The following is a 22,177-nucleotide window of genomic DNA, read 5'->3' as shown; positions in this document are numbered from 1 at the left end:
TACTCTCAGGGAAACCTTGGAGGTCAGTGAATTCATTTATAAATCACAATTATAGAAAAAAAACATGATACATATAGGTGATCCTGAATTTTGTGTTAAACTCCAGACTGTAGATTGTGGACTGCAAATGGAACCGATTGCAGCCCCAGTTCGAAATTGGAAGAAGTTGAGATTGGGTTTTACAGACTGGTAGCTGGTTCAACACGTTAGTTATAAAAATAAGGACAGGGTTCAGTAGAATCCATTACCCTTACTGGCTGCGGTTTATCAGAAAAGGTCACATATTCATTCACCTGAATTGTCTCTGACTTTAATCCCCTTGGTCTACCGAGCTCAAACCCTGGCAGCGACAACACTGCACTACTAAATTCACTGGGTTAAGTGGTCACTGTTTCTCATCGAACATTGTAACTACAAAAAAAACCACTAAAAATCATCTGATAACCAATTAATATTTAGATAAAGTTTAAATGCCTCAGAACTATGATTCTGTTAGTGAAAAGTTGTGATCGAGAAGAGGCCATTCAGCCTAATGATGCTTGTTCCTAGTTGCTGCTTGTCCTACCCTCCGTCCTAAGTCTGTCTCCACTTCATTTCAAACTTTCATCTGGCCATGGTTTCCGTGCTGTGCTTAAAGTTGCAATGTTCTTGCTGTCAGCAAGCATTATAATCTATGATTAGATTATATCCCCATCACTGTCAAAGCGTTGCAGTGTCACCGTCATGGCAGTGTGGCTGCAAGGTGTTTAAATTGTTCTGATGGAAAGCACGCTTCACAATCCTTCAGGGGAATCTGCAGCAGTCTGTTCTCCAGAGTGACCCGTAGTGTCATCACTTTGGAGCCCATTCCTCGTAAAACAAGTCTTTACTCCAGTGTTGGAATAGGGAAAAAGGGAGGAGCCACTGCCGTCTCCAATCAGCAAGGCAATCACAGGCAAAACAGCAGCCGCTACATCTGCTGCTGAGGGGAGCACAGTAAAAGCCAGCCACACGGCCGGAGTGTCACATGACCGGAGTGTCCCACACCACTGCCAGCATTGCCGCTGCCAGTGTCACCCCTGCCAGAGTGCCCCGCAGTCCACCGTATTTCTTTCGTTCACAGTCAGAACGTGAAGTATCTTCCCATGCCGCTTTCAATTGCTGCGCCAATGCTGGATAATCTTTCCACACCGCTTTCACTGTGTTAAAGCTGCTTGAAACCCAGCAAATTGTAAAAATTTGACCAATTTTTTAAATATTCATTTTAAGATTGACTACAGCTTCACAGAGCAATTTCGTATTCTTTGGTGACTGATGGTAAAGAGCATAGAGTTTCAAAATGAAAATTTCAAAGTGGTTACAACCTGTTACATTTTAAGGGAGTCGTGTACTGCAAGCTCGAGTCTGTGCTCAAGGCAATGGACTGATTTTAGCGAGGAGAAATCTTTCTTTAGTTGAGTAACCAGTCCAGTTTCTTTGCCTGTCATTATCGACGCCCTGTCTGTAGCAAGACTAATCAGGTATTTTTTCAAATACTCCAAACCTGATTTGAGAAGACTTTCTTTTAGAGATGTATATACTACCTCTGTGGTTGTGCCCCGTGTAAGCTCCACTAAACCATTGCCTAATACCGGCGATCTCGATAGCCTTTAGATGTGCAGTGCTATCTCTGTGCTTGTATACTTTTTTACGTATCTGTTTTGCAACAGACGAACTCACCGTGCCACTCAACCATTCTTCTGATCGCTGAACTACCTTTTCAGAAAGAAGTCATTTGGCTTCTTTGCAGACTGTAGACCCTAGCTTTCCTTCATTGCAAAACAACCATGGATTACGCTCCTTCCATTCCTCCCACTGTTTATTGCTCCAGATGTTCGGTGTTTCAAAGTCGTCGTTGTTCTTGTCGGTGTCTACATTCTGTATTTCAGCTTCTTTAATCAAATCTGCGCGTAACTGGCCAGTTGAGCTGCATATTGAAAAGGTTACGACCTGACTTTCGCCAGTCTTAGGTTTCTTCGTGAAACCGAAATCTGACAAATCTTGTTTTCTTTTAGACATTTTCATTCAACTACTCACTATGCGTCAAACCTTTATTTCCGATATCAGACCGAGGTACGAAAATAAAAAACGATCGTGTGTAGATGAGCGTTCATTTGAACGAGTTAACTCTACACAGCGCCACCCGTGGTGCGGCTGATCATGACAGGTCCACCTGAGTGAAAGAGCAATAGGCTATGGTCGGAGACCCCCCCCCAGGTTAGATTTTTAACTCTTATAGGGGGGCTCTCATCTCTTATAGGGGAGCTCAGCCCCTCCGAGCTCCTCCGTAATTCGAACCCTGGGGGCAGGTGGCCGGTTGTGGCCATATATGTGTTGCACAAGGGGGAGGTATGTGGAAGGGCGGAAAACCTGCTGGTGTAAATACTGTGGGTGGTGTGTTTTTAGGGATGGGGTTGATTCCATCCAAGCTGAATCGTTGTGCAGAATGTGGCTGGAGCTTAATTGATTAATTGATGATCAATTAAGCCCAGTGCAGCAGTGTGGAGTAGTGGTTAGGGCTCTGGACTCTTGACCGGATGGTCATGGGTTCAATCCCCGGTGGGGACACTGCTGCTGTACCCTTGAGCAAGGTACTTTACCTAGATTGCTCCAGTAAAAACCCAACTGTATAAATGGGTAATTGTATGTAAAAATAATGTGATATCTTGTAAGTCGCCCTGGATAAGGGCGTCTGCTAAGAAATAAATTATTATTATTATTATTATTACTATAAAAGCTGGGCTAAATCCTTTGTTTGGGAGAATGGATGTGTTTCAGTGACGGTGGCTGCTCAGCCAGAAACAACAAGGTGTGTTTATTTAAAATGCTTGTATTCTTTTGTCTGAACCTTTAGTTTTGGCCCTTGTGCTCGTTTCTTTGTTTGTTTATTTAATAAAAGTGTGCATACATGCTTGAACTGCAGCTTCTGACTCTGGGTTTGCTCTCCTGCCGCTGACCAGCCTTGACCGCAACGCAACCCTGCTACAATCGCATTGTCGCATTGTATACCCTTGCATTTTGTATATACAGTAACATTTACAAGCAATGAAAGCAAAAACACACTACAAGGTGTTCAAATATGGTCCAATATCCACACAAAACAATAGTTGTTATTCACCACGAGGCAAAGTCTAGAGCTGCAGATACTGGACCATATTTGAACACTCTGGAGTGCTATTGCATTTGTAAAAAGGCACACCCTACCCCCCCTCGAAACTGAATTGGTTGTCAAGTGAATCAGGCAGAGTGGTTCTGAAAGTTCCAAGCTGTGTTGTTATGGTGACATATCTGCACACGTTGGAACACTTGTTAGCCAATGAGATTGCACCCTTGACATTTTATAATCTGTATCATATTGGTAGAATGTAAAACCAAATGTTTTTAAGTTGTACTTTAGTCTATTATATGGATCCAGAATCTAAAATGGCATTAGCATCAGTCTTTAGTGACCTTATGCTAAAGACTGAGGTGAATGAACGACAATAAGATTAACTGGGGTAATGCTTGTTCTTGAAGGCTTATGACAACTGACTCCAATTCACAGACACAGAGAGTGCCAGAAAAGAGACTCTTATGTATAACCTAACAATTTAGAGTGCTTTCTTGTCAGGATATAATTCCTGCTAAAACCGTTAAAAGGAAAGAGTATGAATTTCTAATTCCTTGTTGATTACATTAAAAAAATATATATACTGTTTAACAATATATTGATTTGATTATCCAGATTGGGACACAATTGCTCTGTGAAAAGGAAAGCATTGCAGCATCATTCGTCAGTATTTTCCACAGTTTGGCCTTAGATCAAGGATGTCAAACTCCAGTCTTCGAGGGCTGCATATATATCAAAACATGTATTCTTTCTCATGTGTTTTAATGTATATGTTTTTAAAACATTCACAAATATCAAGAAACGAGTGGATATAAGCAGATACTGTTTCATGAACAACATTTGTAATTATCCTTTATGGATTTGTATGCCTTTAAGGTGCGTCATTCGCTCTGATATAACGTGGCGACGTCACCCCCTAATGCGCATTTCCACAGCTAGCTAGCAAGAGCATTCATTCATTTGCATTACCAATTTATTGAGATCTTGCCCTGTAATCTGACACAGAGATTCCATAGCAAAACTAATCTGATCACTCTGCATATTCAAAGGACAGCCATCCGTGGAAACTGGATTCCTAATAAATCGTATTTTGAAAGTAATTAAGAAATTCCTCACATTTAAAAGTTGAGGATTCTAAATGAGGAGGAGCATCAGGACCAGTTTAGCAGCTTATCAATATTAGAAAAAAAAGTACCCTAGTGTTATTTGTGTTTGTTTCAATAAGGGAGGAAACATAAAAACATCTGTGCTATACTTTAATTGATGTTGCTTCCAGATTTCAAAGCATACATGCATTTTTGTTACTTCTCCACCTGTGTTCCAGTTTACTACCTTCTCTTTTCATTGGCATAGATCTGGATTTACCCAAGGTGAGGTATGCTTTAGGCAGATTTTTCTAGTTTTAACTGGGGCCACTTTGTCAAAGACCCTTGACAGGTTATTATAACTATCTACTACCTCATCATTTGACTGTAAGTTCGTAGCAAAAGGCGGTATTAATCTCAACATATGAGACAGCTCTGGTGCAGCTGAAGTACACAGCAGAGCAGTTTGGGTGGGTAGAGGTAGATTGCTCTCAAAAAAGATAGCAAGATGGCAAGATGATCGGAGATGCTTAGATCTAACACTGACAGGTTGTGAACGGCTAAGCCACAAGTGGTGACTAAAGTATGGCCATGATTGTGAGAAGGTCCTTTCACATGTTCAACATCATCTAGGGAATCTAGAAGGCTTAAAAATTCCACTGACTTTGGATCAGAGTCACTATCAATATGTAGATTAAAATCTTCAAGTATAATAACTCTGTCATATTTAGCAGAGAGCATAGTGAGGAAATCATCAAATTCTGTAATAAAAGGTAGGCTGGATTTGGGTAGATTGTAAATAATTACAGTAATCACCTGTGATTGACCTTTTTAAATTTTTTTTTAATTTAGAGTGACCAATTATTTATTTATTTATTTATTCCCCTTCCCCCCCAATTTGGAATGTCCAATTATGTTTTTCTCCTCACCGCAGCGGGTCCCCACACAGCACAGACATCCGATCTCACAAGCCTAAAGCCAGAATCGCTTTCACGCCGAGCAATCCAGAGCAGAGGTGGGCGGGGCTACCAATCCCAGAGAACAGAGATCAGCCCTGATTTTCATCCACTGAATGTGCTCGGTGTCTGGCCAGTAGGGTTCGCTGTTGCGCGATGAGGCGAAGGTATCCCTGCCTGAAATTGAAATTCTCACAGCCTGAGGTTTTTATGCAGGTCAGTATATAATGGATATAAATTACAAATCTTGATGTTCGAAAAAATGTGCACACTACTGTAGTAGACCAGCATGTGACCAAGGATGTTTTGCAATTTTGCATCTTGCAGTTTCAAGAACGCACTGTATTTGTTAGTGAATGTTTATTGAGCTAGCTGGACAAGTGAGGGGTTGCCCCAGTAGACAACATACAGACATATTTGAAATGTAAATAATTGTACTGCAATTATCAATACTTGTATATGTTGACAATAATATTATAATTATACTGTAACCGATTTTAGTGTTGTGTAGCTGGTAACACTTTACATTAAGTGTCTCAAATTACTGTGTATTTACATAGTAATTACTTAGTAAATACATGTGTACTTGCACATAATTACAATGTCATTATGCATGGTTACAATGTACTTAATGTGTAAATCTTTTTGCATGATCTAAACCTAAACCGAACCCATCCATAACCCCAACCCATTAAGTACATTATAACTATGCATAATTCCATTGTAATTGTGTAAATACACAGTAATTACAGACACAATGAAGTGTCACTGTGTAGTGACCAAAACCAAACACAATACTCTCTCTCTCGATATATAACTAGAGCATTAGACATAACTTCCCTAAAATTGTATTCCAGACTTTCAGCAATGTACCATTCTATTTGCCTTTTTTTAATTGCCTAACCCCATTGGCAAGATGATTTACCATGGTCATAGAACTATATAAAAAAGGTGTTTTTATTCAACTGCACAGAGCCTTGGAGCTTTGCCTTTAAATTGCTATACAGTTATGAGTTCCATCATTAAAATCTCAGTCACCATCTGCAGTGCACTCTGCCCCCAGGCCAGAGGGAGAGCAGGCCACAATCAGCCTTGATCACTAGACACATGCAGTACATTATTACGAGAACCGCATTCCTGTTATACATAATGATTTCGCAGCTTTTTGGAAGACAGAACTGTACCTTCAATTCCCCAAAGCAAAAAATAAAATGACAAAGCCATTACCAGTTCACATGATCCATGATCCACATTCACACTGTCAAACTTGAACATTATTGGTCCGTAAATTATGTCTGTATTACGTTGGGAAGTATGCAAGATAGATATTAATAAACTCTATACAAGATATGAAACATTACAGCAGGCCATCAGCTCTTTTTGTGTATGATCTAAATCTGATCTAAAAAAAAATGGAAACCATTCAATTATTGAAATAAAAGGTGACAAACTTCAGGCTAGATAATAGTATGTCATCTTTATAAAAATGTGCATGCGAGAACAATTAAAGTGTGAATATGTATTTATCTAATTATGTACATTTAAGTAAATGTGTGTATATCTTTATATTATTTAACTTCCCTTTGAAAACATTTGAATTAATGTATTGATTGATCTTTGTACTTAATCATAACTCTGCATTAATATTTTACTGTATTTAATTGTATTGTAAATGTTAGTTTGAGATTTAAAAGCACAGTAACTCTCAGTCAAAATGCCATATTTCAGAAGATTCCGGTACATCTTATTTTTCATGGTAAACTACCAACTGATAAGAATTCTAAAGATATGAATAACAGCATTAACATTGAATTGTGAAACATGATCTATGATGTTTTTCAGCTCGACTGCCCCTGTCTCTTATGCCTCTTTTCCACTGTACAAATGAGCCACGCCGTGGCTGTACCGAGCCCTCACGAAGCAATTAAGGAGAGCCTGGGTTGTGGACTGAAGTCTGTAACATTTTAAAAGGACCAGAGGACAGAGTTGGACATTAAGTTGAGATAGACAGGACAGAGGGAAGGAGATACTACTTTACAGAGAGTGGCGAAGGTGTGGAATGGGTTACCTAGTCATGTTGTTGAGGGAGAATCATTTGATTTCTTGAAGACTCAACTTGACAAAGTTCTGAGATCAATCAGCTACTAGGAACCAGACAAGCTTAGATTGGCTGAATGGCCTCCTCTTGTTTGTAAATGTTCTTATGTACTTATGGTATAAGAGTGTCTTCTCCAGACTACATAGCTAACTCATACAGTACATAATACTGATAACAGCGTTGTGACCGAGTGTGGGGAAAGGTTATTGAGGGGTGATATACTGGGCCGTGAATAACACATAGTCTCTACCCTAGCTCTAAATGTAGTCTTGGAACTTTAAAATAGGAAACAGGACTACACTTCCCAGAATACCACGGGATGAAGTACACCTGGCAATAATGTAATGAGGGACACCTGCCTGTGATTAAGCAGGCAGGTATTTAAACAGGTCTGAGGTGTGACTTGGGTTGTCTGTGTGAAGGTGTCGACCTATGTGCATGTAACTTTAACTCGAAGTTTGATAACTGTGTATAACGTCTTGTAGACAAATATTTTGTAAATCGGTAAACGGCATAGACGTCCCATACATAGATAGAATTGTTAAGTTTACTTAGTACTCCTTGGCAGTTAGGCTTTTGTTATGATTGTTTTGTTTTGTTTGACACATTTCTGTTAAACTCTGCGGCGTAGTGATGGGAAAAGTGAAGCCTTGTGAATCACTGAGCCCTTTGAACCAATTGTTCGCCAAAAGGTAATACTTTTACAAAAAATCTAAATGATAAACTCTAATATATATTATTTATTTCTTAGCAGATGCCCTTATCCAGGGTGACTTACAATTGTCACAAGATATCACATTATTTTTACATACAATTACACATTTATACAGTTGGGTTTTTACTGGAGCAATCTAGGTAAAGTACCTTGCTCAAGGGTACAGCAGCAGTGTCCCCCACCTGGGATTGAACCCACAACCCTCCAGTCAAGAGTCCAGAGCCCTAACCACTACTCCACACTGCTGTGAACAATAAGACTACCATACACCTGATGCGGTGAGATTTGTTGTATTGTGACACACCAACTTATCTGCAATATTTTATGTAGAGCCATTAACAGCGTTATTCTGTGTATACTGTGTACAATTTATTTTTGTAGAACATGATTTATTTCTACTAATTAAACACACTCAGGCACTGAAATATAGACACATCACTATAAAAAATTTCATAATAAAATAACAGTACAAACGTACATAAGCAAACTTGATAAAATGTAATTTTGATGGCCTTTGTCATATAGTGTAGCTATAGAGTAATTTGAATTTTTTTTTTGTTGTTGTTATTTTACTTCATGTTTCTATGTTATTTACTTCCTGGTAGAACACCTGAGTGAGAGATCTGATTGCTCAGCTTTCAGAATTCAGTCTTATTTATTTAGCATTGCTCCAGTGTCTCTCTGGCATTGCCTGTCATTTAAGAGGTTCTTGTGAAAGAGTAAAGGTTCTATTATTTTTGTTGTGCAACAGGGCAGAGGCTAGGCGTAAACCAGCGACCCGCACACTGCAGATGAGCGTCTTAACCACAATGCAAAAGAGCAGGGATTTTCTACATTTGGTTTATAGAGATTTTAAGCATATCTCATCTCACCGATGGGGGACAGAATCCATACCGGTATCACATAAAACTGCCTGTTCCAGTTGCATTGCAGCACATATTGCCTTATTGTGTATCACACAGCACTGCCTGAAATAGGTTAATCTGAAATGTTAAAGTGTGTCTGTTTAGTGCTGTGTGTAGATTAGTTTGGATTGCTCTATTTAGTGCTGCGGAGGATTTTGGACTGCTCTGTGTAGTGCTGCAGAGGATTTTGGACTGCTCTGTTTAGTGCTGTAGAGGATTTTGGACTGCTCTGTTTAGATGTTACCCTCATATTATAGGAAGAACATAAGAACATAAGAAAGTTTACAAACGAGAGGAGGCCATTCAGCCCATCCTGCTCGTTTGGTTGTTAGTAGCTTATTGATCCCAGAATCTCATCAAGCAGCTTCTTGAAGGATCCCAGGGTGTCAGCTTCAACAACATTACTGGGGAGTTGGTTCCAGACCCTCACAATTCTCTGTGTAAAAAAGTGCCTCCTATTTTCTGTTCTGAATGCCCCTTTATCTAATCTCCATTTGTGACCCCTGGTCCTTGTTTCTTTTTTCAGGTCAAAAAAGTCCCCTGGGTTGACATTGTCTATACCTTTTAGGATTTTGAATGTTTGAATCAGATCGCCGCATAGTCTTCTTTGTTGAAGACTGAATAGATTCAATTATTTTAGCCTGTCTGCATACGACATGCCTTTTAAACACAGGATAATTCTGGTTGCTCTTCTTTGCACTCTTTCTAGAGCAGCAATATCCTTTTTGTAACAAAGTGACCAGAACTGAACACAATATTCTAGGTGAGGTCTTACTAATGCATTGTAAAGTTTTAACATTACTTCCCTTGATTTAAATTCAGCACTTCTCACAATATGAGCATCTTGTTGGCCTTTTTTATAGCTTCCCCACATTGTCTAGATGAAGACATTTGAGTCAACATAAACTCCTAGGTCTTTTTAATTGTTCCCTTCTTCAATTTCAGTATCTCCCATATGATATTTATAATGCACATTTTTATTGCCTGCATGCAATACTTTACACTTTTCTCTATTAAATGTCATTTGCCATGTGTCTGCCCAGTTCGGAATGCTGTCTAGATTATTTTGAATGACCTTTGCTGCTGCAACAGTGTTTGCCACTCCTCCTATTTTTGTGTCGTCTGCAAATTTAACAAGTTTGCTTACTATACCAGAATCTAAATCATTAATGTAGATTAGGAATAGCAGAGGACCTAATACTGATCCCTGTGGTATACCACTGATTACCTCGCTCCATTTTGAGGTTTCTCCTCTAATCAGTACTTTCTGTTTTCTACATGTTAACCACTCCCTAATCCATGTGCATGCATTTCCTTGAATCCCTACTGCGTTCAGTTTGAGAATTAATCTTTTATGCAGGACTTTGTCAAAAGCTTCCTGGAAATCTAAATAAACCATGTCGTATGCTTTGCAATTATCCATTGTCAATGTTGCATCCTCAAAAAAGTCAAGCAGGTTAGTTAGACACGATCTCCCTTTCCTAAAACCATGCTGACTGTCTCCCAGGATATTGTTACCATATAGGTAATTTTCCATTGTAGATCTTATTATAGTTTCCATAAGTTTACATATAATAGAAGTCAGGCTTATTGGTCTGTGGTTACCTGGTTCGGTTTTGTTTCCCTGTTTGTGGATCGATATTACCTTTGCAATTTTCCAGTCTGTCGGTACAACCCCTGTGTCAAGAGACTGTTGCATGATCTTGGCTAGCGGTTTGTAAATAACTTCTTTCATTTCTTTGAGTATTATTGGGAGGATCTCATCCGGCCCAGGGGATTTGTTTATTTTAAGAGCTCCTAGTCCCTTTAACACTTCTGCCTCTGTTATGCTAAAGTTATTTAAAACTGGATAGGAACAGGTTGACATGTGGGGCATGTTGTCCGTGTCCTCCTTTGTAAAAACCTTTGAAAAGTAATCATTATATATAATTAGGTATGTCACTCGATTGATAGATTAATCGGAGTGATTAATCAATTAAAGAGTTGATCGTAGACAATTTTTTTTTACAATGTAATCGTGAAGATTTTTTTTTTATATATAAAATAAAATCAACCAATAGAAGAGCTGCATTTTCTCTGCGGCAGTCGAATCATAAGTGAGCGGAGGTGGGGCATAAACAGTTGAAGGTCTTGAGTAGGTTTAACCAATGGGAGAGTCAAAAATCTGCCCTGGTTTTGCAGCTGTCCAATCATTAGTGAGCAGAGGCAGGACATAAATATGCTAGGGTAAGCGGTAAGAATAGGTAAGAAGAGCTGAATTTTGCGCAATACTGCAAATACTATAGAGAGTTATTGTTGAGAATTATAGAGAACTTAAAAGTAATATTTAGAATTGCCTTTTTTACATCATGTCATCAAAACAACAGACAATAATACTGCTGGAACTGTCTTTTGTTCAGTACAGAAAAGGCGATATGCAACAGCACTGGCTACAGCAATCTGGGATGTCTATCGAAGTCAGCACAAAAACAAGAACGTTCCCAAAGTCAATTGTGAGCCACTGAAACACTAAAAACTTTTGGACAAACCCGGGTTGATCAACTGGATGATCAGAAGCGTAGTGATACAATACATCACAATGAGCAAGAAAGTACAATCGTGAAGTTCTTAAACGCTTGACTGATTCTGTTGCTTACCTTGTCAAACAAGAACTGGCATTCAGAGGGCACAATAAATACATCAATTCCTCAAACAGAGGTAATTATGTGGAATTACTTTGTTTGATTTCTGACTACGACAGCATGTTAAGCAATCATTTGTCAGTAGCCACAGTATTCTCGGGTACCACTAACAAGATTCAGAACGAATATAAACAGAGCTACAGGAAGCCAAGTACATAGCTGTAATGGTAGATTAAACAACCAACGATGGAAACGCACCTCAGCTTGCGAGAACTGTGATTTCGAACACTGTTGATTCTAGTTTTCAGATATTCGTTTCTGTTGCGTTTTCTGTAAACATTAATGTGATTTCTACAGTAAGTTGTGTTATTTTTTTCTTTAGTTTTTAATCTTTTTTTCAATTCCGTTAACTGTTGCTTGATTAAAATAAATACAAATAATAAATAATTTATTAGCATTTACTTGAACAACGTGGCTTGAAAGTAAAAGTCCAGTACATAAATATCACGTTATAGGTATATGAAATGGAAACTACTTCAAATGGAAAAGAGTAATGTTGAAACGGAAAATCACTTTGGTCTACAAATTACATTTATATACACAAATGGTTTTGGATATTTCTTATTCATTTTATTAATACAGATTAACACAAACCGACATACCACTTCCTCAGGAGATTAGCATGAGCTACTAAGAAATCTGGAGAAGCTTCCCTTTTTGGCTGGTGCTTGCAGTCTAAAACAAAACACTGCAGTACACGGCTTACTAGCTTTAATTCCTATTAAATTAAAGTATGACTACTTACTGTAGAAATCACATTAATGTTTATGTAGCATCCTGAAAAAGGGTAAACGCTATTAATGTAGATTGTATACGCTCTATTTAGGACTTTCAATGTAATAGTGTTGTAGCTCAATTTTGACAGAATGTGTCGCCACGCGAGGCAATCAGATTGATGAGCCAACTGTACAGCTGGTGAGTGCGGAGGAGTTAAAAGTATCAAAGTGAAAGCAAACGCAGAGTTAACCTATTCATTAATGCCGAAATTGTACATACTGTGTATCTATATTTGCATCATGCCTTTTATCACCATAAAGACCTGGACACAACAGCGCTTCCCTTTCCTTTTTTTCATGCGCAGTAGACAATGGAGACAGAGGAAGACGAGATTCGTACTGTACATATGTTTGAACATCAATTTCCATTTGACTTGATCTTCTTAAAAAGGGAATTTGTGTAGTCTTCTAAAACAAAGAACCTTTGTCTTTAATCATCTTTATTACCTTGCCTATTTAAACAGATAATCACAGCATGTGTTTAGCGTATTTGTACGTGCGTGTTTGTGGGGTTTTGTTTTGTGTATGAGGGTACTTTTTATTTGCATGTGCATTTGTGATTATGCAGCATGACCGGTATATCTTGTACTAGGCCATACAGTGATATTTTGTGTTTTAATAAAGACTAAACAAAGCACATAAAAATAAAATAACCAACAGGCCTATTAATTAATTGTGCAATGTGAATATCGTTTCCTGAATTAATTTTATATGCTAGGTTTCAGATCGATCTTAAATCAATGCCTAAGACATTTTACAATGCGTATAACACAGGGGTTCCCAAACTTTTTTTTTTTTTTACCTGAGTCCACCTGCTCAGCTGTTGTCAGAGCTCTCGCTCTACATCCCGCCTACAAGTAGGCAATCTAGTATTCGCTCTGATTTGTGAATTTCTGCTTTTAAATTGACAGTCTGCCAATACTGCCTTTGCTACATTTTATTTGTCTACAGTTACAGCTGCCGTCGGCACCTGATTTTAGTTATTAATAGAAAAAAATACATAGAATAGCATTGCTCCCATTTGGGAACCCCACATATACTCACTGTATTTGGTACACTTTGAGAAAAAAAGACGATCTTACATAGAAAACGTAGGTTGTTTGTTAAAAAAAAAAAAAAAAAAAAAGTGATACAATTTGCTGTACGATTACTAATTGTACAGTTCGGCCTTCATCACCAACATCGCTTGTAAGCTCGAAACTGATTGGTCCATCGCGGTTCACGGTGTCCATGAAAATGTAAAACGAAATGCACTCAGAGAAGTAATGTTTTACTCTACTTACATAAAATTGCCGCTATTTTACTGGAAGAAAATAAACATTTTGAATATTATTCACTGAATACTATTCACTGAAATAACTATTTTAGCAGGCTCATCTGGCAAAGTAGATGGCAATTTAACCAGCCGAAGGCTGGAAATGAGAAAGCTGAGGTCACTAAAACTAGGGTTAAAATCGGTGCTGTGTACGGTTTCAAAACATTCTTAGATCCAGGGGTGAAATTCTGCCGGTACTCACCGGGACTTATTTTGATGCCGGTACTGGGTACCGGGAGTTATTTAATCTGCTTTTCATCCAATGCGGATGCATCCATCCACTCACACAGTCCAATAGCGCAACATTTCTTAAAATGCGCTTTCATTCCGCACAGTTTATGCTGCTTGCATCCTGTTTCCTCATACAGCTTCTGGTCCTGTTAGCTGCTATTGGCCACCATTAACATCGGTATAACCACTGCATGTTGATTGGCCGAGCTTTCATTCTGATCAGATTTCATTTTGGCATGAGTCACAAATCTCCGCCCATTTTGTTTTGTGTCAGTGCTCGTTTGTTGATCAGAAGAGAAGACTTTAGCAGTGCAAAGTGTAAACAGTGATGTGCAGTAATTATTATTATGATGTAATAATTATTTTCTTTAGTGTGGCGGAGAAACTATCGGAAATATTCGAAACAAACATTGCTGCACGTGAATTTGAAGGCAAAAATCCTCGTCAATGTTTGCCATAAATTAGTTGATAAATATTATAAATAATTTAATAATAAATAATACCATAACATAATGACTTGCACTGTTTTACCACATTGCCAGAATTTCCGCGACATTTTCCAAAATGACAAGTGATGTGTGGGACAGTAGAGATTAACTTACATAATAAAAACAGGATCAAAGTGCAGCTTCAGATTTGGTAAGCGAGTCAGAACCGGAATACAGATGGAGGTGTGTTTCACTGGCCCAACTTGCAACTTGCAATTTTATAGTGATCGACATTTTGTTTTGTTGTGATCCTAGTCTTTTCTGTTATGAAGACTGTAATAAACGAAAACCAAAACGGTGAGGTGTTTTTTCTAAAATAAAAAAAAAAATTAAAAAAAAAGGCAGAAGTAAACCACAGTAATGATATTACTTTATGAAAATGTGTCTTTTGCCACTTTGTTTCTTGTACAGAAACCACACTACCAGGGATAAAATAAAATAAAAAGTCACATTTTATAGTGTTTCTGCCTTAAAAATATTTTTCTGCAATAGATCATGGTAATTAGTCTACACAGAAACACAACAGAGAAGCACACAGAACATATTATTGTAAGATAAGTACAAAATAAATAAAAGACACAGGGATATGTGTTCTAATCCAAGGCTATTATTGTAGCATGGCCAGGTCCTGTTGTAGGACCCAGGGTCTGGAAAGTATGGGGGTGATTTCAGAGAATACTATGGAGATTAAAATGGCCAAGTACATCATTAGTAGTCCTAGTGTCTGTTACATAATAAATTTGAGGAGTATTTTAGCCCCTATTGTGCATTGTTTGATTTGGACCTTTTTGTATCATTTTGTCATAGCACAGTTGTTTTTTTATACCATTTTTTATAACATCATCCCTTTTTTTAGGATATTTTGAAACAAAACTCCCTCTCTACAGCAGTTACTGCATAGTGTAATATTTCTTAATGCGTGTCATTTAAGGTTTAACTTAAGTGTTAAATTACAGTACATGACTGAGTGATACAAGCAGAGGGTACAAAGCTTTCAGTATTTTCAGCTTCTTTATGGTGAATTGGTTATAATTAATCAGTTATTTTTTAAGGCTAATTTTGTTGAGAATATCACCCCTGCTCAGATCAATAAGTACACCCTCGCTATAACACCCTTCATTATAACAAACCACCCTCGCTATAACACCCTTCATTATAACAAACCACCCTCGCTATAACACCCTTCATTATAACAAACCACCCTCGCTAGAACACCCTTCATTATAACAAACCACCCTCGCTATAACACCCTTCATTATAACAAACCACCCGCGCTATAACACCCTTCATTATAACAAACCACCCTCGCTAGAACACCCTTCATTATAACAAACCACCCTCGCTATAACACCCTTCATTATAACAAACCACCCTCGCTATAACATCCTTCATTATAACAAACCACCCTCGCTATAACACCCTTCATTATAACAAATCACCCTCGCTATAACATCCGTCATTATAACAAACCACCCTCGCTAGAACACCCGTCATTATAACAAACCACCCTCGCTATAACACCCTTCATTATAACAAACCACCCTCGCTAGAACACCCTTCATTATAACAAACCACCCTCGCTAGAACACCCTTCATTATAACAAACCACCCGCGCTATAACACCCTTCATTATAACAAACCACCCTCGCTAGAACACCCTTCATTATAACAAACCACCCTCGCTAGAACACCCTTCATTATAACAAACCACCCTCGCTAGAACACCCTTCATTATAACAAACCACCCTCGCTATAACACCCTTCATTATAACAAACCACCCTCGCTATAACACCCTTCATTATAACAAACCACCCTCGCTATAACACCCTTCATTATAACAAACGACCCTCGCTATAACACCCTTCATTATAACAAACCACCCTCGCTATAACATCCTTCATTATAACAAACCACCCTCGCTATAACACCCTTCATTATAACAAACCACCCTCGCTATAACACCCTTCATTATAACAAACCACCCTCGCTATAACATCCTTCATTATAACAAACCACCCTCGCTATAACACCCTTCATTATAACAAACCACCCTCGCTATAACACCCTTCATTATAACAAACCACCCTCGCTATAACATCCTTCATTATAACAAACCACCCTCGCTATAACACCCTTCATTATAACAAACCACCCTCGCTATAACATCCTTCATTATAACAAACATTTGGCTATAATGAACCTGGCCCCTGGACCCCAAATACAAAAAAAAAAAATAATAATAATAATATAAACACACACAGTCAACATCCCGGTCTCTAACCACGTGATGCCACCTCCGAAGTGAACTCTTTTGTCTTAATAAAAAGCGCACACTGTGTAACTATGCCTCCGAAATGAAAATCATGTCATGTTGCAACAAAGCTGGAAACTATATTGATCATTTGAAAAACAGAGTAACACAGTGTGGCAATGTGCCCTGCCCATGTGTGCATTTATATGTTGTATGTTGTGTGTGTTAATGTTGGTGTATAGAGATGGCTGCACGGGATATAAATGGGTGTGTGCAGCACAAGTTATTTAAGATGTAATTGTATTTAGGCACGAGGATTGCACATCACTTCACGTGCATTTAAAGTATTTAATATGTGAGCACGAGGTTGCACGTAATTAATTCACGTGCTGGGATTCAAGTGAATAATTAATTAGTAATTGAATCCCGGCACAACAGTATATATAGATGCACGTTTCATTCACTCGGGGTTGTGTGTTCGGTGAGTGGAGAACGGGTGTGGAGAGGAGAAAGTAAAATAAAGTAAATAATTGTTTGTTTATAGACTCACTGTGTTTGTTTGTGTGTCTGTCCATGCACTGTTTGTTAAGTGTTAATCCGTTTTGTTTGTCTATTTATTTTGGCGCAAGTGCCGTGTCCTGTTTTCTGTTTGTTTAAACCTTTTATTTATAACAGGGGTGCACAATTCTGGTCCTGGAGGGCCGGTGTCCCTCCTGGCTTTTGTTCCAACCTTGCCCTAAATTACTTAATTGGACCAATTATTACCAATTATTGGTCTAATTAAGTAATTTAGAACACAGTTGGAACAAAAGCCAGGAGGGATCCGGCCCTCCAGGACTGGAATTGTGCACCCCTGATTTATAATAAACCGCGCAACAGCGCTTTCATCATTTCATCCACCGTCTGTCTGTGTCCTCCTTTCTGGTCTGACGTCATTCACAAAGCCACCCTGTGACACACAGGCATAGCTCTGTCATGAATATAGGTTGTCAAAAAACTCTGTTTTTTGGCTTGTTCAGTAAACATGCAACAAAGCAAAACTGATTAAAGAAAAAAACAACAAAAACTTGAGGATCTGATTAATTTTTCATGTCGGGGTGATTTGGAATAAAAGCTCGGTTTGGGATTCTTGCATGCTGGATTAAGATTTGGTGCGCTTTGAAATGATGCATGGCAGATTGATTTTGAATAAAAGTTCAGCTTCAATTCGGGATTTTTGCTTTTTGTACTGCGTTTTAATTCTTTAACGAATAAGATAAAGCAAAGGCAGAATACTGCATACGTGAGATGAACATGTACATGTAATTCTACTTTTATTCACAATTTCATCTCCTTAAATTACTTCAACAGTTTATCGTTCATTTTGATTGTCATTTCGCTATAACAAACCCCTTGATAAAGTGAACAAAAAACTTAGACCCCAGCAGGTTCGTTATAGCGAGGGTGTACTATAATTTATCTCAACCACTAACAGGTACAAAGAATAAACAGAGGTGATAAAACGTGGTGCTTCTGCAAGGAGTTTAAATTGTTCCAGAGGAATACGTGTCTACTCCTCAGTGATTACCAGCCTCCAATTACTTTAGTGGGGGTAGAAACTCATAGCAAACTTTAGTCTTTATGCAACATCAAAATAACTTTTGGCTTCACTTAAAAATACAGTTACATTTATTAGACTATTTTTACAGGAACCTGTACATCTGTAAAAATTACAGTCTAGTAAAGGGACATCTATACTGTGCTAACACATGTGTTACATTATCCATGTACACAATGATAAGATTGTAAACACAGCTTTGTTAAATGCATGTTGTTAATTTAATCAGAGAATTGTGTGCTAAGTGCATGCAGTAAATAATAGTGTGTGACATGAGCATGTAATGTCCACACTACCCCATGCAGTATTTTTTATAATCTCTGATGAGCAAGGTTTTTTCTGGCTGAGAAGCAAGTGAGGGAAGACAGCGGCTATGTGAGGTGCCGTTGGAATTCCTTTCAGTTTGACAGCTCACGCTGGTGTTTAATGAGCGTGTGTTGCCTGTAATAATAACTGGTTGGCTATTGTGGGAAATATAAACTGGATGAGCCCATTGAACAATTCGCTTATCAGTTATTATAGTGTAAATACATGCAGTTAATATGCCTATATTTTGAAGTGTCTCCAAACTTTTCTTGTGAATCTTAGATGCAGTGGTCCCTGCCAATTGAAGTCTGTTGTCTTGCCCATCCTGACTGAAGCTTATGCGCTGTTTATTATTATAGATTACATATCAAGGATTCCATTTGCATGACAAGGTAATCAGTCATATGAGGGTCTGGATAGTGGTGATGTCAAACCGGGAAGAGACACTCACAATACCGGAGTATGAAAGCGCTGGTGGACACGTTTATTAATTAAATAAAAAGGATGAACAGAAAACAAAACACTTTCACAAACAACAAAATGGCACGGTGACCAGAACAAACAAACCGATACAAAAACAATGTGCTGGTTTACAGCCAGCACGAGTAGCAATTGTTTTTATTCTTACTTTCTTTATCTCTCGTTCTCCACTCTAAACACCAAACCCGTTCAGCCAAAGCTGCATGTTTTTATACATGTGACTGTGTGACAGGGTAGTCGGGCTTTGATGTCAGGCCTGCAACAGATACCACACACACACAGAGGTACTGGGGTGCAAAATCGCACTGCGGCGCTGTGTTTATTAACACAAATAATTAAATAAATATTTGTAACAAAAAACACTGCTCACAGAGCGAAAATAAAAGGTTAAACAAAAACAAATCTTGCACACAAAACTGACCCACTAAACAAGTACTTTTCTTCTCCCGTCTCTCTCACACCCATGTTCCTCCTCTGAACACCAACACCGAACAGGGAGAGCTGCAGGCTTTTATATTGGTGACCGTCTCCCGTTTAGCAACAAATTAATTAATTAATTAATTAATTAATTAATTAATTAATTAATTAATTAAATCGGGAGATGGTCACCTCCTGCACAGGGTTTTGTGGGATGGGGCTTTCCCATCCACGCTGCCAAACCATAAAAAAATGCGGCTTTTCGCCGTCCTATTCATAAATAAATAAATCATAATATACATTCTCCCATCACCAATAAACACAAAACAATACATATGTCTTTTAAAATAATAATAATACAGTACATTCATCCGTGCTTAAATAAACAAGCATGTTTTACAATAAGGGCTTTGCCCTGCCCCCTATTCATGTGCAGGACTTAAGTAAGTGCAAGGTATTTTTGTAATTTTCTAGCGAATACGAACATCTGATTTTTGTATGCGAATACATGTCAAAAAATATTCATTTGAATATTCGGATATTTGTCCCAGCACTAATATATGGTGTGTAATATATATATATATATATATATATATATATATATATATATATATATATGGGTGCATGGCTATATTTGCATCTTGGGCCATTCGAAAAAAAGGCATAATACTGCAGTAGTGAAGTCAAAATGGCATATTCATCTAGAAGATTATACTTGACCTTTGACCCATATTTGACTCCTGTGCACTCCAACCACTTTAAAAAAAAAATTGTGATTTTTAGGGACTTTTAACAAATCTGTCTCTGAAGATTTACAATCTTCAAGCACCAACCAAGCGAACAAGACAAATAATCGACTGACGCGACTAAAAAATAAAATAAAAAGCATACCCCATTGAAACACCTTTACCTCAAAAATACGTTATTTTTTGCAGTTTATTATCTACTTGGTTTAATTCACTGTTCCTGAATTATCGAAAAGAAAATTAGATTTAAGATTCTTTAATATTGACTTAATTTACGTTATTATTTTTCATTAAATTCACTTGCAATTTGAACCTTAACACCTATTTAGGGCAGCAGTGTGGAGTAGTGGTTAAGGCTCTGGACTCTTGACCGGAGGGTCGTGGGTTCAATCCCAGGTGGGAAACATTGCTGCTGTACCCTTGAGCAAGGTACTTTACCCAGATTGCTCCAGTAAAAACCCAACTGTATAAATGGGTAATTGTATGTAAAAAATAATGTTATATTATATTATTATATTGTAAGTTGCCCTGGGTAAGGGCGTCTGCTAAGAAATAAATAATAATATTTATTGTCTTTTTTTTTACCACCGATAATATCCATGTATTATAAAAAATAATAGCTGGGCTTCAGAGAGTTAAAGGAAAATAATTCCATCTCTGGTTTCTGTGACAGTTTATAAACTACTCGACCTAACTGACTCATAGTTTATGACATCACATAAATCCCATCTATTATTCTCACTCTCTCTCTCTCTCTATATATATATATATATATTATGCTCTTGAGTATACAGTATACTGTTTGGCCTTCCAGAGCAAACAAACTGAATTCTTCTACAAATGGAATTCTTCTACAAAGGGAATTCTTCTACAAATGGAATTCTTCTACAAAGGGAATTCTTTTACTTTGTCCTTGGTGAAAGAACCTTCTTTCTTCCAGACCAAAGGAGCGTTATGACAGTACCATGAGCCATGAGTCTTGTACTTCTTCATAATAGAAACAATAGTTGAAATTGGGATATTCAAATGCTTGGAAATCTTCTTTTCTAGAATTAGGTTCTGCATTATCATATTGCAATTTCTAGCACCTTGTACACAATACTATCATAGCATCAAAGGGTATGGAAACTTTTGAATTAGCATTTTTTGAGTTTTGCAAAGAAATTGCTGAAATAAATAAATGTAGGCATACTATCTTGTAACTTTTTTTTCCTCATCCACAAAAGCAAAACTTTTGCTACAAAAGATTTTTCCTAAAAGTCTGAGCAAAAATTTCTAGAAATTATAAATTTCTATTGGGGTATGTAAACTTTTGACTACAACTGTGTGTGTGTAATTATATATATATATATATATATATATATATATATATATATATATATATATATATACAAACTTATTTTACAAGAAGTGCTGCCCCCTTTTCATGTGCAGGACTTCCTTCTTGGACCGTCTCCATCCATGCTACACAAGTTTAGCATGGATGGGGAATTTTAACCCCATCCATGCTGTAAAACAACAATAACAAAACATTGTGTATTTAAACACTAAACCATACATTTTAAATAATAATAATACAAAATACACACAGCAGCGGGGTGTACCCCATCACAGGGTTCCTTAACACAAAACTGTGTTTTTCTTTACATATACAGCAACATGCGGTGCTTTTCACAACTCGCCTGCGCTCTTATGCAGGCCAAGTATTAATCATTCCTTTTTAGCAGCATCTATCACACTATTTTTAGGTGCCATTGAATTCCATTAGATATGTTTTTAATAACTTTCATATTCATGTTGACCCTGATCCGAGTGAGGAGACGATACATTGCCCTACTGATGTATAGAATCTGTATCGAAAACAAATTATGGCAAGAACAAATAATTTACAGCAAGACAGGGTGGGTATTGTATTGCCCATTGTTCATTACTCAGACCCCTTTCTTACTGAATACCATGGTGTCTCCTCTTTAAAAACATGGAAAAGATTTTAATGAGCAAG

Source organism: Acipenser ruthenus, chromosome 33 (assembly GCF_902713425.1).
Source record: "Acipenser ruthenus chromosome 33, fAciRut3.2 maternal haplotype, whole genome shotgun sequence".
NCBI lineage: Eukaryota > Metazoa > Chordata > Actinopteri > Acipenseriformes > Acipenseridae > Acipenser > Acipenser ruthenus.
This window is presented reverse-complemented; position numbering follows the sequence as displayed.